Here is a 21,175-nt window from a genome sequence, read left to right on the forward strand (position 1 = left end):
CAGTAAGGTACTTTAATTATCCCCAGTTTACAGGTTAGGAAAGAAACTACAGAAGTTACAAAATGATCTTTTAAATAGCAAATTAGAACTTTTGTGCATAAGTCTACACTCACCCAGAAGAATGTCAATCAGTTTTTCAGGAATCATTAAAATGTTGAACCGAATCCATACCCCAAATCCATCCACATATATACATTTAATATATATTAGTATATAAACACACACACATGCACACAGGTATATGTTTAAATTATCCTTTATGATTTGGAAAAGACAGGGAACCAGAGCTCAGATTGCCAACATCTGTTGGATCATGGAAAAAGCGAGAGAGTTCCAGAAAAACATCTACTTATTGACTATGCCAGAGCCTTTGATTGTGTGACTCACAACAAACTGGAAAATTCTGAAAGAGATGGGAATACCAGACTACCTGACCTGCCTCCTGAGAAATATGTATGCAGGTCAAGAAGCAAGAGTTAGAACTGGACATGGAACAACAAACTGGGTCCAAATCAGGAAAGGAGTACGTCAAGGCTGTATATTGTCACTCTGCTTATTTAACTTACACCCAGAGTACATCATGAGACATGCCGGGTTGGATGAGGCCCAAGCTGGAATTAAGATTGCCGGGAGAAATACCAATAACCTCAGATACACAGATGAAACCACCCTTATGGCAGAACATGAAGAAGAACTAAAGAGCCTCTTGATGAAAGTGAAAGAGGAGAGTGAAAAAGTTGGCTTAAAACTCAACACTCAGAAAACTAAGATCATGGCATCTGGTCCCATCACTTCATGGCAAATAGATGGGGAAACAGTGGAAACAGTGAAAGACTATTTTTTTAGGCTCCAAAATCACTGAAGATGATGACTGCAGCCATGAAATTAAAAGACAGTTGCTCCTTGGAAGAAAAGCTATGACCAACTTATACAACATGTTAAAAAGCAGAGACATTACTTTGCAAACAAGGGTCTGCCTAGTTAAAGCTATGGTTTTCCCAGTGGTCATGTATGGATGTAAGAGTTGGACTGTAAACAAGGCTGAGTGCTGAAGAATTGATGCTTTTGAACAGTGGTGTTGGAGAAGACTCTTGAGAGTCCCTTGGACAGCAAGGAGGTCCAACCAGTCCATCCTAAGGGAAATCAGTCCTGAATATTCATTGGAAGGACTGATGCTGAAACTGAAATTCCAATACTTTGGTTACCTGATACAAAGAACTGACTCATCTGAAAAGACCCTGATGCTGGGAAAGATTGAAGGTGGGAGGAGAAGGGGATGACAGAAAATGAGATGGTTGGATGGCATCAGCGACTCAATGGAGATGAGTTTGAGTAGACTCCAGGAGTTGGTGATAGACAGGGAAATTTGGCGTACAGTAGTCCATGGGGTCGCAAAGAATCAGACACGACTGAGTGACTGAACTGATTGCTTTGCCAATTATCCAGTCTATCTATTTTACTCTGGTGTAACAGATCCAGAGAGATGAATATTCCCTGAAAACAGCAAAACAGTCATGAAGCTGCAATCAATATTATTTGGTCTATCCACTCTATTAGCTCTTTTCAAATTCTTCAGAGCAATTTGTAGAGATAAATATCACATTTTATGTATATAAAGAAACTGAAATGGATCGGGAATGTATGTCTTCAGCCTTCCTTTTATCTGTGGAAAAAATTTAGCCAAAGAATAAGCTAAATCACAGAAATGAGAAAATGCAGAAGCAAAGAATAGTCCAATAAGACTGAGAAAGTTTAGTCATTAAACACAGTCAAGGACTTTTAGCACCTTCTCAAGGGCTATAGATAATATTCTGAGCCACGTTTTGTGAGCTGTCCTTTAGAGACTGAAACTCCCGCCAAGTGGAAGAAATTAGCTACACGATGACCAGATTGTAGCCATGAAATAAGCTGCAAAAGTTCTGAAAATTTTTCCAAAACCAGACAAAGATGCCACAAAAAAAGAAAACTACAGGCCAATATCACTGATGAACATAGATGCAAAAATCCTTAACAAAATTCTAGCAAACAGAATCCAACAACATATTTAAAAAATCTTACACCATGACCAAGTGGGCTTTATCCCAGGAATGCAAGGATTCTTTAATATCCACAAATCAATGTAATACACCACATTAACAAATTGAAAGATAAAAACCATATGATTATCTCAATAGATGCAGAGAAAGCCGTTGACAAAATTCAACACTCATATATGATTAAAACTCTCCAGAAAGCAGGAATAGAAGGAACATACTTCAACATAATAAAAGCTATATATGACAAACCCACAGCAAGTATCACTCTCAATGGTGAAAAATTGAAAGCATTTCCCCTGAAATCAGGAACAAGACAAGGGTGCCCACTCTAACCACTACTATTCAACATAGTGTTGGAAGTTTTGGCCACAGCAATCAGAGCAGAAAAAGAAGTAAAAGGAATCCAGATAGGAAAAGAAGAAGTGAAACTCTCACTGTTTGCAGATGACATGATCCTCTACATAGAAAACCCTAAAGACTCTACCAGAAAATTACTAGAACTAATCAATGAATATAGTAAAGTTGCAGGATATAAAATTAACACACAAAAATCCCTTGCATTCCTATATACTAACAATGAAAAAACAGAAAGAGAAATTAAGGAAACAATACCATTCACCATTGCAACAAAAAGAATAAAATACTTAGGAGTATATCTACCTAAAGAAACAAAAGACCTATACATAGAAAACTATAAAACACTGATGAAAGAAATCAAAGAGGACACAAACAGATGGAGAAACATACCGTGTTCATGGATTGGAAGAATCAATATTGTCAAAATGGCTATTCTACCCAAAGCAATCTATAGATTCAATGCAATCCCTATCAAGCTACCAATGGTATTTTTCACAGAACTAGAACAAATAATTTCACAATTTGTATGGAAATACAAAAAACCTCGAATAGCCAAAGTAATCTTGAGAAAGAAGAATGAACTGGAGGAATCAACCTGCCTGACTTCAGACTCTACTACAAAGCCACAGTCATCAAGACAGTATGGTACTGGCATAAAGACAGAAATATAGATCAATGGAACAGAATAGAAAGCCCAGAGATAAATCCACGAACCTATGGACACCTTATCTTTGACAAAGGAGGCAAGGATATACAATGGAAAAAAGACAACCTCTTTAACAAGTGGTGCTGGGAAAACTGGTCAACCACTTGTAAAAGAATGAAACTAGAACACTTTCTAACACCATACACAAAAATAAACTCAAAATGGATTAAAGATCTAAATGTAAGACCAGAAACTATAAAACTCCTAGAGGAGAACATAGGCAAAACACTCTCCGACATAAATCACAGCAGGATCCTCTATGACCCACCTCCCAGAATATTGGAAATAAAAGCAAAAATAAACAAGTGAGACCTAATGAAACTTAAAAGCTTTCGCACAACAAAGGAAACTATAAGTAAGGTGAAAAGACAGCCCTCAGATTGGGAGAAAATAATAGCAAATGAAGAAACAGACAAAGGATTAATCTCAAAAATATACAAGCAACTCTTGAAGCTCAATTCCAGAAAAATAAATGACCCAATCAAAAAATGGGCCAAAGAACTAAACAGACATTTCTCCAAAGAAGACATACAGATGGCTAACAAACACATGAAAAGATGCTCAACATCACTCATTATCAGAGAAATGCAAATCAAAACCACAACGAGGTACCATTACACGCCAGTCAGGATGGCTGCTATCCAAAAGTCTACAAGCAATAAATGCTGGAGAGGGTGTGGAGAAAAGGGAACCCTCTTACACTGTTGGTGGGAATGCAAACTAGTACAGCCGCTATGGAGAACAGTGTGGAGATTTCTTAAAGAACTGGAAATAGAACTGCCATATGATCCAGCAATCCCACTTCTGGGCATACACACTGAGGAAACCAGATCTGAAAGAGACACATGCACCCCAATGTTCATCGCAGCACTGTTTATAATAGCCAGGACATGGAAGCACCCTAGATGCCCATCAGCAGATGAATGGATAAGGAAGCTGTGGTACATATACACCATGGAATATTACTCAGCCGTTAAAAAGAATTCATTTGAATCAGTTCTAATGAGATGGATGAAACTGGAGCCCATTATACAGAGTGAAGTAAGCCAGAAAGATAAAGAACATTACAGCATACTAACACATATATATGGAATTTAGAAAGATGGTAACGATAACCCTATATGCAAAACAGAAAAAGAGACACAGAAGTACAGAACAGACTTTTGAACTCTGTGGGAGAAGGTGAGGGTGGGATGTTTCAAAGAACAGCATGTATATTATCTATGGTGAAACAGATCACCAGCCCAGGTGGGATGCATGAGACAAGTGCTCGGGTCTGGTGCACTGGGAAGACCCAGAGGAATCGGGTGGAGAGGGAGGTGGGAGGGGGGATCGGGATGGGGAATATGTGTAAATCTATGGCTGATTCATATCAATGTATGACAAAACCCACTGAAATGTTGTGAAGTAATTAGCCTCCAACTAATTAAAAAAAAAAAAAAGTTCTGGAAATTTGCCTCAAGGGAAAGGGAACAAATTGACCTTAGAACAGAAGATTAACTGTATGTAGAAAACAATCAAGATGATGCTGGTCAGTCCACCAATAACCAATTTCAAGATGACTGTCAGAGCTAATGGTGCTGTTTCTACATCTTAGCCCCCCTCCTATAAAAGGTCCTGCCCACTGATTGTCAGTGGTGGGGGAGTTGGCCTTTGGAGAGGTCCTCTCCTACCCCCCTCCCTCACCCCATTGCTGGCATCCAAAATAAAACAAACTTTGCTTTCCACCAATGTTGCCTCTATTGGCTTTTGAGCAGCAAGCTGGTGGACCCCACTTTCGGTTACAAAACCACAGTTGTGATGTATGTCAAATTACATAAGAAGAACCCCTAGAGATTAATACTGTTTTTGAATATGTGTGATGACAGTAAAACTTGTAGCTGTGATTTAATGTATTGGAAATGAATGCCCCTCAGTAATGGGTCATGGGCTTCCCTAGTGACTCAGTAAAGAATCTGCCTGCAATGCAGGAGACCCAGGTTTGATTTCTGGGTAGGGAAGATCCCCTGGAGAAGGAAATGGCAATCCATTCCAGTATTCTTGCCTGGAGAATTCCATGGATGGGGGGCCTGGCAAGCTACAGACCATGGGGTCGCAAAGAGTTGGATATGGTTGTGTGACTAACTTTCACCTTCAGTAATGGGTCATAGACTCAGACTATACAGATGACTTACCCCATGACCTAGAGGACAACAGAAGTGATGCAGATGTTCTTAGAAAGCTATATCAAAACAGATATTTGAGGAAAGGGGAAGGAAGTGTCTCAAGTTCCACTTGTACAACCAGTTTCCGTAGATGAAAAGAACATTACTGCTCTGCTCATTCAGTTCAGTTCAGTTCAGTTGCTCAGTCATGTCCGACTCTTTGCGACCCCATGAATTGCAGCATGCCAGGCCTCCCTGTCCATCACCAACTCCCAGAGTTTACTCAAACTCATGCCCATCGAGTCGGTGATGCCATCCAGCCATCTCATTCTCTGTTGTCCCCTTCTCCTCCTGCCCCCAATCCCTCCAAGCATTAGGGTCTTTTCCAATGAGTCAACTCTTCGCACGAGGTGGCCAAAGTATTGGAGCTTCAGCTTCAGCTCAGTCCTTCTAATGAACACCCAGGACTGATCTCCTTTAGGATGGACTGGTTGGATCTCCTTGCAGTCCAAGGGACTCTCAAGAGTCTTCTCCAACACCACTGTTCAAAAGCATCAATTTTTTGGTGCTCAGCTTTCTTCACAGTCCAGCTCTCACATCCATACATGACCACTGGAAAAACCATAGCCTTGACCAAACGGACCTTTGTTGGCAAAGTAATGTTTCTGCTTTCTAATATGCTATCTAGGTTGATCATAGCTTTCCTTCCAAGGAGGAAGCATCTTTTAATTTCATGGCTGCAGTCACCATCTGCAGTGATTTTGGATCCCCCCAAAATAAAGTCAGCCACTGTTTCCACTGTCTCCCCATCTATTTCCCATGAGGTGATGGGACGAGATGCCATGATCTTAGTTTGCTGGATGTTAAGCTTTAAGCCAACTTTTTCACTCTCCTCTTTCACTTTCATCAAGAGGCTTGTTAGTTCCTCTTCACTCTCTGCCATAAGGGTGGTGTCATCTGCATATCTGAGATTATTGAGATTTCTCTTGGCAATTTAGATCCCAGCTTGTGCTTCTTCCAGCCCAGCATTTCTCATCATGTACTCTGCATATAAGTGAAATAAGCAGGGTGACAATATACAGCCTTGATGTACTCCTTTCCCTATTTGGAACCAGTCTGTTGTTCCATGTCCAGTTCTAACTGTTGCTTCCTGACCTGCATACAGGTTTTTCAAGAGGCAGGTCAGGTGGTCTGGTATTCCCATCTCTATCAGGATTTTCCAGTTTATTGTGATCCACACAGTCAAAGGCTTTGGCATAGTCAATAAAGCAGAAATAGATGTTTTTCTGGAACTCGCTTGCTTTTTCGATGAACCAGCAGATATTGGCAATTTGATCTCTGGTTCCTCTGCCTTTTCTAAAACCAGCTTGAACATCTGGAAGTTACAGTTCACATATTGCTGAAGCCTGGCTTGGAGAATTTTGAGCATTACTTTACTAGCGTATGAGATGAGTGCAATTGTGTGGTAGTTTGAGCATTCTGTGGGATTGCCTTTCTTAGGGATTGGAATGAAAACTGACTTTTTCCAGTCCTGTGGCCACTGCTAAGTCTTCCAAATTTGCTGGCATATTGAGTTCAGCACTTTCACAGCATCATCTTTCAGGATTTGAAATAGCTCAAATGGAATTTCATCACCTCCACTAGCTTTGTTCGTAGTGATGCTTTCTAAGGCCCACTTGACTTCACACTCCAGAATGTCTGGCTCTAGGTGAGTGATCACACCATCATGATTATCTGGGTCGTGAAGATCTTTTTTGTACAGTTCTTCTGTGTATTCTTGCCACTTCTTAATATCTTCTGCTTCTGTTAGGTCCATACCATTTCTGTCCTTTATTGAACCCATCTTTGCCCGAAATGTTCCCTTGATATCTCTAATTTTTCTTGAAGAGATCTCTAGTCTTTCCCATTCTGTTGTTTTCCTCACTCCAGGTCAATATCTGTTTCTCGTTTGCATCCCTTTCCTTATCTGGTACACATTCCGCCCCACCCCCTTCTCTTTTACACATTCTGGCATACAGGAACGAAGCTGGATCCCATCTCTGCCAGTTCTTGGGGCAATGGTCTATCTCTGTGCTGTTTCTTTCAGCGTCTTTTCCTGGATGGACTCTTTCTTCAGGGGATGTACGCCTCTCCCAGCCTAACCTCACCAAGCTAGTGCACTTGGAGTGCTTTCTCTTCCTCATCAGGCGTTTTGTCAACGCCATTCTTTATCTCTGACTTTCTTTTCAGCTTTCTGAAATAAGGATGCTCTGAAGTTATGCCAGCAAATAATTGAGCGAACCCTCAATTTTCCCATCTATTCATCTAATAATATATTTCTTTTTAAAGTATTTTATAAATTTGTAGTAGTGCCCAAAACACTGATATTCAGAAATTTTATTTATTTATTTATTTTCATTTATTTCTATTAGTTGGAGGCTAATTACTTTACAGTATTGTAGTGGTTTCTGCCATACATTGACGTGAATCAGCCTTGGATTTACATGTGTTCCCCATCCCGATCCCCCTTCCCGTGTTCAGAAACTTTAAAGAATATCTATGTGGCAAACACTCATAACTTCAGCCAAGGTCAGAAATAGAACACTGCAGCACTTCCAAAGCCCCCAACCATGTGCTTTTTTCTGACCACAGTCTTATCATTCCCTTTAGAAGAAAGCATTGTATTTGTGTTTGAAATAGAAATTTCCTTTATTTTTCTGCTACTTTTATTTCCTACTTACGTATCTTTAAAATTACAGTTTAATTTTGCCTGTTCTTGAATTTTATCTAAATAGAATCACATTGAGCATATCTTTTATAACTTAAGCTAATATCAGGTTTATGAAATCCATTCATCTTGCTACAATATGCATATTTTTCAATCTGTTTTCCCCAGTGACTACATAGGGCATAACCTCTTGGCTGGATCAGGGATAGCATGTGGCAGAAATGAAAAATTAGTATACTGTATTGGTCTTTATCTTTCTGGCTTACTTTACTCTGTATAATGGGCTCCAGTTTCATCCATCTCATTAGAACTGATTCAAATGAATTCTTTTTAATGGCTGAGTAATATTCCATGGTGTATATGTACCACAGCTTCCTTATCCATTCATCTGCTGATGGGCATCTAGGTTGCTTCCATGTCCTGGCTATTATAAACAGTGCTTCAATGAACATTGGGGTGCACGTGTCTCTTTCAGATCTGGTTTCCTCGGTGTGTATGCCCAGAAGTGAAAAATTAAATTTACATTATTTAACTTTTTGAGGTTGTATGTTACAACTTAACCTATCCCAACAGATCCACATTCCAATTAGTCTCTGCTAGTTTGGAATTCATACAATGTGTTTGTACTCATTGTTTACCTTAGAAGTTCCAAATTGCATGATAAACATAAAAAAGTCAAAACTTACTCAATACCTTTTAGCTATCTGTTGAACATTTGACAATTTATAGCACATCCTAGTTATGTTATTGATGTGTCACAGGGTTGGCATGGCCTCGGGAAAATGATAAAGAGAAACTCCGATTTCTTAAAGAAAGAGACAGTACTGACTGCAAACTGTCATTGGAATGAAATAGGGATCAGCTCACAGCGAGAAGTTATGTAAGGTCTGACTCAAGCAAGTGCACAATCTCAGGTGAGCAGCTCTCTGTCCACTGGGACCCTCAAAATTGGGAGTGTATCTATGAACTTCTGAGGTCCTGCTGCAGACGAAAGAGTGATGTAATGAGCCTCATTACTAGATAGAGAAGTTGAGTGATACTTTCCCTGGAGGACCAGGCTAAACTAACATTTCTAACATCAGCAGCTGTCATTAGGAGTATTCATTGAAACACCAGCAGCAGCCACCAAACAAGCTGTGTTAAGTAATGACAAATTCTGTTCAGATGTTAATTTATCGGAAGTAGTAAGAACAGAGGAAATCCCCGGGCAGTCCAGTGTTTAGGACTCCCCTGCTCTCACTGCAGAAGGCACGGTTTCCATCCCTGGTGAGGAAGCTAAGATCTTGCAAGTTATATGGCCAAAGAGAGAGAGAGAAAAGTCAGAATGCAAACACAGAGATTCAGCATCATTATTATAGAGCTGCAGAGAAGGGGTGTGAAGTGATCTGCTGGATTACTAAGGATAGATGTTGAAACTCATTTCATTAGCTTTCTATGTAGTTTTCCTTTTTGCCAAAACAGGGGAAGAGGTAGACCAATCTCTAACCAATTATCCCATACATTAACGGCAATGAAAGATCACTGATAGAATAAGAACTCCCATTTGATTTCCCCCTTCTCTCTCAGTGGTCTAATTTCCTCCTTTATTGGCCTCATTTATCATGGTCTAATCAACCTATTCATGCAGACAGCAGCCAGCCCTTCCTCTCAAGGTGCACGGCCTCTGGGGGCAGCCTGCCCAAGTGCCTGGTGACCCGTTCTCAGGATAGGTTCATTGAATCCTACCGATCTCACAGACCTTTATATGATCCTGATTAATATCAAGGCTTCCTTCTCATTTCTCTGCCTGGTGCAAACCCTGAACCTGCCCTGCCCACACTGTAGCTTCTCCAGCAAAGGCTTCAGTCTCCTGAGGTCACCCACCTGCTCCTCTCTTTTGTGTGCATTTTAGCTGTCTCCATGGCGCAGCCTGAGGCTGGTGTCATCATGCAAGATCTGGAGCTGTGGACCTGGAGGCTATACAGATTCCTTCCCTGTCTCACCCACCCTCTCTCAGCTGTGTACCAGGGGGAGACCTGTCCACCTGTGAACACCTACACACATTCCAAGACTCAATTTAAGGGTCAGCTACTCTGTGGTGCCTTCCTTAGAACAATTCCTTTTCCTTTCCTTATGTTCCTTGGTCACTGAAAACATTGTGTAGTAGTTTTGCTCCCGCTGTAGAACTGTAAGTGCCTTGAAGGCAGGTACTGTGTCTCATCTCCGTGTGTTAATAAGGACTAGTGCGTAATAGATGCTTGGTAAATAATTGTCAAAGAAGTTAATTATAGTGCACATCTATCATAAGGGAGGTCAAAGAGGTAAAAGGAAGTATAACACCATATCCCTATGTTAGTTTGCTTCCCATTTAGTTCGAAACTAAATTTATACAAGGCCACAACTGAAAATGCAAGGCCACAGAAGCATCATGTAAGCAGTGCAGAAAGAGGTTCTGAGTTCAGAGGAAGATTAAATGCCTCCTGCTGAAATAGCCAGGAGAGTCTATCGAGGGTCAGGGGGTAGTTAGTTGAAGCTTGGAGGTGAATAGGACATGAATGGATGGGCAAGTGCACCCTTGGCAGCAGGAATGGTAAATGATTCAAAAGGAAAATTCAGAAAATGGTTAATAGACAGCTTTGGCTGGCACAGTAATTTAACCTTGATGCAGTACTTTTATCAAATCTGTTTTTGTATACAAACTTGTCAATCAACCCAATAATATCTTTGGCATCTTTTTCCTTCTAGCACTGGTTCCAGCCTGGTGTGAAGTGGCACATTTAGCTGTATATCTCTTTCAGTTCAGTTCAGTTCAGTCACTCAGTTGTGTCCAACTCTTTGTGACTCCATGGACTGCCTCATGTCAGTCTTCCTTGTCCTGTCCATCACCAACTCTTGGAGCTTGCTTAAACTGATGTCCATCGAGTCAGTGATGCCATCCAACCATCTCATCCTTTGTTGTTCCCTTCTCCTCCTGCCTTCAATCTTTCCCAGATTCAAGGGCTTTTCCATTGAGTCAGCTCTTCGCATCAGGTGGACAAAGTACTGGAGCTTCAGTTTCAGCATCAGTCCTGCCAATGAATATTCAGGACTGATTTCCTTTAGGATTGACTGGTTGGATCTCCTTGAAGTCCAAGGGACTCTCAAGAGTATTCTCCAACACCACAGTGCAAAAGCATCAATTATTCAGTGCTCAACTTTCTTTATAGTTCAACTCTCACATCCATACATGACTACTGGAAAAACTATAGCTTTGACTAGATGGACCTTTGTTGGCAAAGTAATGTCCCTGTTTTTTAACATCTCTTTAGCCACCATTATTTGTTAAAATCAATTAATTGATTAATTGTTTTCATTGCTCTGGTCTTTGTTGCTGTGCGCAGGCTTTCTCCAGTTGCTACATGTGGGGACTGCTCTTTGGAGGCCATGCTTTGCTTTGGTGCTGGGTTTCTTATCTGGGCTTCTCTTGTTGTGGAGCACAGGCTCTAGGCCCATCGGCTTCAGAAGTTGCAGCATGCCAGCTAAGCTGCTCTGCCACGTGTGGAATCTTCCCTGGATCAGAAATCAAACCCACCCCTGCATTGCCAGGGGGATTCTTATCCAGTGTACCACCAGAGAAGTCCAGCCATCTTTAATCTGTTACATTTCCACAGTCTTTCTTTTTTTTTTTATTTTTAGGTCTTTGAAACTTTTGAAGAAATCAGCATCTCCCTTTTAAATAGACTTCATATTTTATAGCAGTTTTAGATTCACAGCAAAATTGAGCAGAAAGTACTGAGTAACCATGTATCTCCACTCCCATCCCTGCCACATGCCTAGCATCCCCAGCTATCAACATCCCCTACCAGAAGGGTACATTTGTTACAGCTGGTGAGCCGACATTGATACATTATAATCACTCAAAGTCATAGTTTGCAAGATGGTTCACTGCTATTGGTGTACATATGTACGCAATTAAATTTGCTTTGTTTTCTTGTTAATCTATGTTTTGTTTGATTGACAGGTCCCCAGTCACTGAAACTTAATTGGTAGAGGAAAGTGTTTCTTTCTCCCCTGCATTACTTTGGTGCTTCCAACGCAGGGGCCCAGGTTCGATCCCTGGTCAAGAAATTGGGATCCCACAAGTCACTTAGCATGGCCAAAGAACAAAACAAAAACAAACAACCCCCACCCCCAGCCCCCAAACCAAGGGATTGGACAGATTGACATACACAAACAGGTAAAATGACTTCTTATAGATTGGGATGCCTTGTAGGCTATTGAAGAAGCTTATTTGGGTTACTGAAAACTTGTTCATATTTGAATGGTGATTTTGAAATCTTCTTGTTGGACCAATGCCCTGAAATTCTTCTTGCACTGGAAAGATGCCGCAAGAATGACTATTTTTATGCAGCCATACCCAACACCTCGGTGGGACTCACGTGGTGAATACAAACCATCCTACTGGGCACCTCTAGGTCAGGTCCTGTAACTTATTTCTGTATTACCACTGCTGAATAAATGACAAATTCTAAAGTGATTACTGTGGGTATCCACTCAGATCTGCAGAGTTGATAGGAAGATTATTTTAAATAAGATATTTGAGACCTAGCAGATGCAGAAAGAAATTTTTTGGGGGAGAATCTCTTATCTGAATAGGTAGAGTCTTCTGAGAGTAAAACTGCTGTAAATCCCCTTAGGGGAATTTTATAGCCCAGAAGAAATCAGACCACCCATACTTGCATAGACAAACATTATCACAAATTCTTTTACATCCCATTTATTCCCCTAAAAGCTCATTTATTTCCTGTAGAGTCCCTATTTCCTGTAGAGTGCCTCTCCCTCCCATTAAGTTGATGTATGAACATTTACCCATGCTGTTCGGGGAACTACTTCTTTTGTGCTCCTTCACATGCATAGGAATAAACTTTGACAGTTGTTCTGTTAATCTGTCTTTGGTCAGTTAATTCACAGGCCTGATGAACTGAGTGGGTGAGAATCTCTCCGTTGTGTCCAACTCTTCACTATCGCATGCACTATGCAGTCCATGGAATTCTCCAGGCCAGAATACTGGAGTGGGAAGCCATTCCCTTCTCTAGGAGATCTTCCAACCCAGGGATCTAACTAACCCAGGTTTCCAGCATTGCAGGCAGATTCTTTACCAGCTGAGCCACAAGGGAAGCCTTTCCTCTTCCAAGAACTAAAGGTAGAGGAAAAGTTTTCCTTCTAGTGCCTCTCAAGATGATATGAGTAAGATCTTAAGACTAAGAGGCAAGTAAAACCTGGGTGGTGGGTGACCTACGGAAACAGGAAACTAAAACCTCATGCCTCACCATGTCTTTCTTGGCCCCACTTCCCTGTCCAAATTTATACACATTACAAAATAATGCTGACTTTACAAAATTTTTTTCAGATTTCATGTGGCAAAGCAATTTAAAATTTCCACTTAAAGAATTCTGTTATTCCAATCAGGTTTCTTCTCCTTTCTCTTCCCCCTCTTTTTCCCTCCTCAAGGCTTTGAAACTCCCTGCTATTTTCAGCTCTGGTTTTTAGCAGGAGTTACCTGACTCAATCCCATGTAGAAAGCAATTCCAAGATTACCCAGTACTATTTAATTCATTTTTATATTATTTAATTTATTTTACTTTTGGCTGCTCTGGGTCTTCTTTACCCTGCATGGGCTCTGTAGTTTTGGCAAGCAGGGGCTATGCTTCGTTGTGGTGCATGGGCTTCTCATTGCAGTGGTTTCTCTTGTTGCAGAACACAGGCTCTGGGTGCATAGGCTTCAATAGCTGTGGTCCATGGCTCAGTTGCTCCGCCACATGGGGGATATTCCCAGACCATGTTCTGTCCACTGGCAGGTGGGTTTTAACCACTAAATCACCAAGAAAGTCTAGCCAGTATTATTTAAACAGGCTTTCTGTGGGAGATCTTCACCCCACCCCATGTGACCAATCACTCACTTACGAAGCACTACTTTGAGTCCTTTGCATCTTACCCTATTTTGTCTTAATAACAAACCTAAGAGGAACATGGTATTATCACCCTCATTTTAGAGGTGAGGAAACTTGCTCAGTGTTTAACATGCTAAAACAGAATTTGGACTGAGACAGTGTAAACCTAGAGCTTGGAGAGATATTTTGATAATTCTCACTCCAGAAGAACTACAATTGTCCTCCATTACACATTATACACATATGGCTGAATCACTCTGCTGGACACCTAAAAATGATGCAATAGTGTAACCTGCCTATACTTTAAGAGCATTATAAATTGAAATAAAATTGTGTTCCAGAAAACACAGGAATCTTTTCTGGGAGGAAATTCTACTGCTAAGAAATATGAGGTTTTCTATTTCTTCTCAGAACATGAGGTCCATATTGCAAAATTCATGTTTAAATTGAAGAAAGTAGGGAAAACCACTAGGTCATTCAGCTATGTGAAGTGAAAGTTGCTAGTCATTTCCCATTCTTTGCGACCCCATGGACTACACAGTCCATGGAATTCTCCAGGCCAGAATACTGGAGTGGGTTGCTATTCCCTTCTCCAGAGGATCTTCCCAACCCAGGAATTGAGCCCAGGTCTCCTGTGTCTCCTGCACTGGCAGGTAGATTCTTTACCACCTGAGCCAGCAGGGAAGCCCAAGGATACAGGAGTGGGTAGCCTATTCCCTTCTCCAGTGGATCTTCCCAACCCAAGAATCAAACCAGGGTCTCCTGCATTTTGGGGGATTCTTTACCAGCTGAGCTACAAGGAAATCCCTAAGTCAAATCCCTTATGATTATACAGTGAAGGTGACAAATAGATTCAAAGGATTAGATCTGGTAGACAGCGTGCCTGAAGAACTAGGGATGGAGGTTTGTAGCAATGTACAGGAGGTGGTGACCAAAACCATCCCAAAGAAAAAGAAAAGCAAGAAGGCAAAGTGGTTGTCTGTGGAGGCTTAACAAATAACCGAGGAAAGAAAAAAGTGAAAGGCAAGGGAGAAAAGGAAAGAGAAACCAACTGGATGCAGAGTTCCAGGGAAGAGCAAGGAGAGATAAGAAGGCCTTAAATGATCAGTGCAAAGAAATAGAGGGAAACAATAGAATTAGAAAGATTAGAGATCTCTTCAAGAAAACTGGAGATATCAAGGGAACATTTCATGCATGGGTAGGCATGATAGAGGACAGAAACAGTAATGATCTAACAGAAGCAGAAGAAATAAAGACGTGGCAAGAATACACAGAAGAACAAACAAAAATGGTTTTATTGACCCAGATAATCACAATGATGTGCTCACTCACCTAGAGCCAGACATCCTGGAATGTGACATTAAGTGGACCTTAGGAAGCATTACTATGAACAAAACTTGTGGAAGTGAAGGAATTCCAGCTGAGCCACTTCAAATCCTAAAAGATGATGCTGTTAAAGTGCTGCACTCAATATGCCAGCAAATTTGGAAAAGTCAGCAGTGGGCACAGGACTGGAAAAGGTCATTTTTCATTCCAATCCCAAAGAAAGGCAAAGTTAAAGAATGTTCAAACTACTACACAATTGCACTCATTTCACATGCTAGCAAGGTAACGCTCAAAATCCTTCAAGCTAACCTTCAGCAGTATGTGAACTGAGAACTTCCAGATATACTAGCTGTATTTAGAAAAGGTAGAGGAACCAGAGATCAAATTGTCAATATCTGTTGGATCGTAGAGAAAGCAAGGGAATTCCAGAAAAAAGACATCTACTTTTACTTCATTGACTACCCTATAGCCCTTGACTCTGGATCACAACCACCTGGGGAATATTGTTAAAGAGATGGGAATACCAGACCACCTTACTTGCCTCCTGAGAAACCTGTATGCAGCTCCAGCAGCAACAGTTAGAACTGGACATGGAACAACAGACTGGTTCAAAATTGGGAAAGGAGTATGTCAAGGCTGTTTATTGTCACTCTGCTTATTTAACTTACATGCAGAGTACATCAAGCAAAATGCTGGGCTGGATGAAGCTGGAATCAATATTGCTGGGAGAAATATCAACAACCTCGGATACACAGATGATACCATTTTAATGGCAGAAAGTGAAGAGTAAAGAGCCTCTTGATGTGGGTGAAAGAGGATAGTCAAAAGACTGGCTTAAAACTCAGCATTCAAAAAGTGATAATCATGGCACCTGGTCCCATCATTTCATGGCAAACAGTTGGGGAAACAATGGAAACAGTGACAGACTTTATTTTCTTGGGCTCCAAAATCACTGCAGACAGTGACTACAGCCATGAAATTAAAACGCTTGCTGTTTGGAAGGAAAGCTATGACAAACCTAGACAGCATGTTAGAAAGCAGACACATCACTTTGGTGACAAAGGTGTGTGTAGTCAAAGCTACAGTTTTCCCAGTAGTCATGTATGAATGTGAGAGTTGGACCCTAAAGAAGGCTGAGCACTGAAGAACTGATGCTTTCAAATTGTAGTGCTGGAGAAGCCTCTTGAGAGTCCCTTGGACTACAAGGAGATCAACAGTCAATCCTAAAAGAAATCAACTTTGAATATTCATTTGAAGGACTAATGCTGAAGCTGAAGCTCCAAAACTTTGGCCACCTGGTGTGAAGAGCTGACTCATTGGAAAAGAGCCTGAAGCTGGGAAAGATTGAGGGCAGGAGGAGAAGGCACTGCAGAGGATGAGATAGTTGGACAGCATCACTGACTCGGTGGACATGAATTTTCAAGAACTCCAGGAGACAATGAAGGACAGAGGAATCTGGTGTGCCGCAGTCCATGGGGTTGCAGAGTCAGACAAAACTTAGCGACTGAACAACAACAAATTTCTTCTCTAAACGGAATTTTGCATTTTGTCTTATCTCAAGTTCCTCTCCTCCACTCTGGCCTATGTAAGGAGGGGTCACTGTAAATAAGATTGGCCACATACCCTCCTTCAATAGTCCAGGAGCATAGACGTGGTCAGAACTGGGTGAGCTCACATAGAGGCTTTCTTTTTCTCTTCTGTATTCAGGTACTCTTTTCTTATTCTCCATGTCTGGGTATCCTTCCAGCTGGGGGCCGCTGGACACCTCTCCTCACTCTCCCCACAGAGGTACTGGTGAGAGATGTGGAATGTTGGCCAAATCCACCGATTGGTACCGTGCAGGGCCCTGCGGGGCTGCTGGGCACAAGGCTTTTGCAACCTCCACTTCTTTGATTATAGGAAACAGCCTTCTTTCAACCTCCATGACCTTCCCTGAGTTCCAATGGGCAGATTCAAGCAGTTGTTAATTAGGGAAGGGAGGGGATGAGAGACCAGGGAGACACTTACAGTCAAGAGCAGCCTTGGGGCAAGGTTCTGTTTTCCCATCAATGGATACACACAACAGTCAGTTCAGCTCAGTTCAGTCGCTCAGTCGTGTCCGACCCTTTGCGACCCTGTGAATCTCAGCACGCCAGGCCTCCCTGTCCATCACCAACTCCCGGAGTTTACTCAAACTCATGCCCATCGAGTTGGTGATGCCATCCAGCCATCTCATCCTCTGTCGTCCCCTTCTCCTCCTGGCCCCAATCCCTCCCAGCATCAGGGTCTTTTCCAATGAGTCAACTCTTCGCACGAGGTGGCCAAAGTATTGGAGCTTCAGCTTCAGCTCAGTCCTTCTAATGAACACCCAGGACTGATCTCCTTTAGGATGGACTGGTTGGATCTCCTTGCAGTCCAAGGGACTCTCAAGAGTCTTCTCCAACACCACTGTTCAAAAGCATCAATTTTTCAGCACTCAGTTTTCTTCACAGTCCAACTCTCACATCCATACATGACCACTGGAAAAACCATAGCCTTGACCAAACGGACCTTTGTTGGCAAAGTAATGTCTCTGCTTTCTAATACGCTATCTAGGTTGGTCATAACTTTCCTTCCAAGGAGTAAGCGTCTTTAAATTTCATGGCTGCAGTCACCATCTGCAGTGATTTTGGATCCCCCAAAAATAAAGTCTGACACTGTTTCCACTGTCTCCCCATCTATTTACCATGAGGTGATGGGACCAGGTGCCATGATCTTAGTTTCCTGAATGTTAAGCTTTAAGCCAACTTTTTCACTCTCCTCTTTCACTTTCATCAAGAGGCTTGTTAGTTCCTCTTCACTCTCTGCCATAAGGGTGGTGTCATCTGCATATCTGAGGTTATTGATATTTCTTCTCCTGGCAATCTTATTCCAGCTTGTGCTTCTTCCAGCCCAGCATTTCTCATAATGTACTCTGCACATAAGTTAAATAAGCAGGGTGACAATATACAGCCTTGACGTACTCCTTTTCCTATTTGGAACCAGTCTGTTGTTCCATGTCCAGTTCTAACTGTTGCTTCCTGACCTGCATATAGGTTTCTCAAGAGGCAGGTCAGATGGTCTGGTATTCCCATCTCTTTCAGAATTTTCCACAGTTTATTTTGATCCACACAGTCAAAGGCTTTGGCATAGCCAATAAAGCAGAAATAGATATTTTTCTGGAATTCTCTTGCTTTTATGATGATCCAGTGGATGTTGGCAATTTGATCTCTGGTTCCTCTGCCTTTTCTAAAACCAGCTTGAACATCTGGAAGTTCACAGTTCACATATTGCTGAAGCCTGGCTTGGAGAATTTTGAGCATTACTTTACTAGCATGTGAAATGAGTGCTACTGTGCAGTAGTTTGATCATTCTTTGGCATTGCCTTTCTTTGGGATTGCAATGGAAATTTACCTTTTCCAGTCCTGTGTCCACTGCTGAGTCTTCCAAATTTGCTGGCATGTTGAGTGCAGCACTTTCACAGCATCATCTTTTAGGATTTGAAATGACTCAACTGGAATTCCATCACCTCCACTAGCTTTGTTTGTAGTGATGCTTTCTAAGGTCCAATTGACTTCACATTCCAGGATGTCTGGCTCTAGGTGAGTGATCACACCATCATGATTATCTGGGTCATGAAGATCTTTTTTGTACAGTTCTTCTGTGAATTCTTGCCACCTCTTCTTAATATTTTCTGCTTCTCTTAGGCCCGTACCATTTCTGTCCTTTATTGAGCCCATCTTTGCATGAAATGTTCCCCTGGTATCTCTAATTTTTCTTGAAGAGATCTCTAGTCTTTCCCATTCTGTTGTTTTCCTCTATTTCTTTGCATTGATCACTGAGGAAGGCTTTCTTTTCTCTCCTTGCTATTCTTTGGAATTCTGCATTCAAATGGGAATATCTTCCCTTTTCTCCTTTGCTTTTCGCTTCTCTTCTTTTCACAGCTATTTATAAGGCCTCCTCAGGCAGCCATTTTGCTTTTTTACATTTCTTTTCCATGGGGATGGTTTTGATCCCTGTCTCCTGTACAATGTCACGAACCTCCATCCACAGTTCATCAGGCACTCTGTCTATCAGATCTAGTCCTTTAAATCTATTTCTGACTTCCACCATATAGTCATAAGGGATTTGATTTAGGTCATACCTGAATGGTCTAGTGGTTTCCCCTACTTTCTTCAGTTTAAGTCTGAATTTGGCAATAAGGAGTTCATGATCTGAGCCACAGTCAGCTCCTGGTCTTGTTTTTGCTGACTGTATAGAGCTTCTCCATCTTTGGCTGCAAAGAATATAGTCAATCTGATTTTGGTGTTGGCCATCGGGTGATGTCTGTTATGCCCGATGTCCGAATCCCCGAGCGGGAAGAGAGAAGGCTTCCAAGACAATGCAACTCGCAGGAAGGGAAGTTTATTACTGACTCGAGCCAGGACTCTCCGCCCGCAACCAACGCAGTGGTGCAGGTCAGAGAGCCCCGAGCCCAAGCTGTTACACAAATTTATAGGGTGAGAAGCGGATTGGTTACACGTTTGCAAAGCAATTTCATTGGTCAAAACTTTCGCACGCGGGATTTTCCTGGGGGTTTCCACCCCGTTCCTAATTTCCTAACTGGCAAACAGCGGTCAGTATTAAGTGAAAGCTAATTGGTCCTAATTGGCAAACAGTGGTACCAAGTAGGAAGGTCTATTCCTAATCTAAGCTGCATTACTTCTGCTCGCCTCACAATGTCCATGGTAGAATCTTCTCTTGTGTTGTTGGAAGAGGGTGTTTGCTATGACCAGTGCGTTCTCTTGGCAAAACTCTGTCAGCCTTTGCCCTGCTTCATTCCATACTCCAGGACCAAATTTGCCTGTGACTCCAGGTGTTTCTTGACTTCCTACTTTTGCATTCCAGTCCCCTATAATGAAAAGGGCATATGTTTTGGGTGTTAGTTCTAAAAGGTCTTGTAGGTCTTCATAGAACCGTTCAACTTCAGCTTCTTCAGCATTACTGGTTGGGGCATAGGCTTGTATTACCGTGATATTGAACGGTTTGCCTTAGAAACGAACAGAGATCATTCTGTCATTTTTGAGATCACATCCAAGTAGTGCATTTTGGACTCTTTTGTTGACCATGACAGCTACTCCATTTCTTCTAAGGAATTCCTGCCCACAGTAGTAGATAAAATGGTCATCTGAGTTAAATTCACCCATTTCAGTCCATTTTAGTTTGCTGATTCCTAGAGTGTCAGCATTCATTCTTGCCATCTCCTGTTTGACCACTTCCAATTAGCCTTGATTCATGGACCTAACATTCCAGGTTCTTATGCAATATTGCTCTTTACAGCATCGGACCTTGCTTCTGTCACCAGTCACATCTACAGCTGGATGTTGTTTTTGCTTTGGCTCCATCCCTTCATTCTTTCTGGAGTTATTTCTCCACTGACCTCCAGTAGCATATTGGGCACCTACCAACCTGGGGAGTTCCTCTTTCAGTATCCTATCATTTTGCCTTTTCATACTGTTCATGGGGTTCTCAAGGCAAGAATACCGAAGTGGTTTGCCATTCCCTTCTCATGGACCACAGCCTTGTCTAACTCAATGAAACTAGGCCATGCCATGTGGGGCCACCCAAGATGGATGGGTCATGGTGGAGAGGTCTGACAGAATGTGGTCCACTGGAGAAGGGAATGGCAAACCATTTCAGTATTCTTGCCTTGAGAATCCCATGAACACACAACAATATCTTTAAGCTATTCTCCAGATTCTAAAACCTCCTCCAGGTGAGATAAGTTAAGAAACGATGGTATGTTTGCTGCCCACAAGTATGTAGACCCCAGAGCAGTCAGTTGGTCCTGAAGGTTGATGATGTTGAGTCCTACTTACGTCACTCACCGACCCATTGGAAGGATGTCCATGAGCTGATCATGACCTCTTTTACTATAAAACATGTCACTATCTTCACCTTGTTGGTACATTCGGTTTTGAGAACATGAACCTGCTATGTCCCTCTTTGCCTGG

The 21,175-nt window shown here is 41.8% G+C and overlaps 1 long non-coding RNA gene across 1 annotated transcript; it reads right to left on the reverse strand.

Annotated features, from left to right (window-relative positions):
- Positions 1-330: 330 nt before the first annotated feature.
- LOC122443976 lies at positions 331-15,796 on the reverse strand. The gene is made up of 3 exons (XR_006270165.1): positions 15,636-15,796; positions 14,152-14,155; positions 331-345 (listed from the first exon to the last, which is right to left on the reverse strand). It is a non-coding gene; the product is annotated as an uncharacterized LOC122443976 (long non-coding RNA).
- Positions 15,797-21,175: the final 5,379 nt, after the last annotated feature.

This window comes from Cervus canadensis, chromosome 6 (assembly GCF_019320065.1).
Source record: "Cervus canadensis isolate Bull #8, Minnesota chromosome 6, ASM1932006v1, whole genome shotgun sequence".
Taxonomy (NCBI): Eukaryota; Metazoa; Chordata; class Mammalia; order Artiodactyla; family Cervidae; genus Cervus; species Cervus canadensis.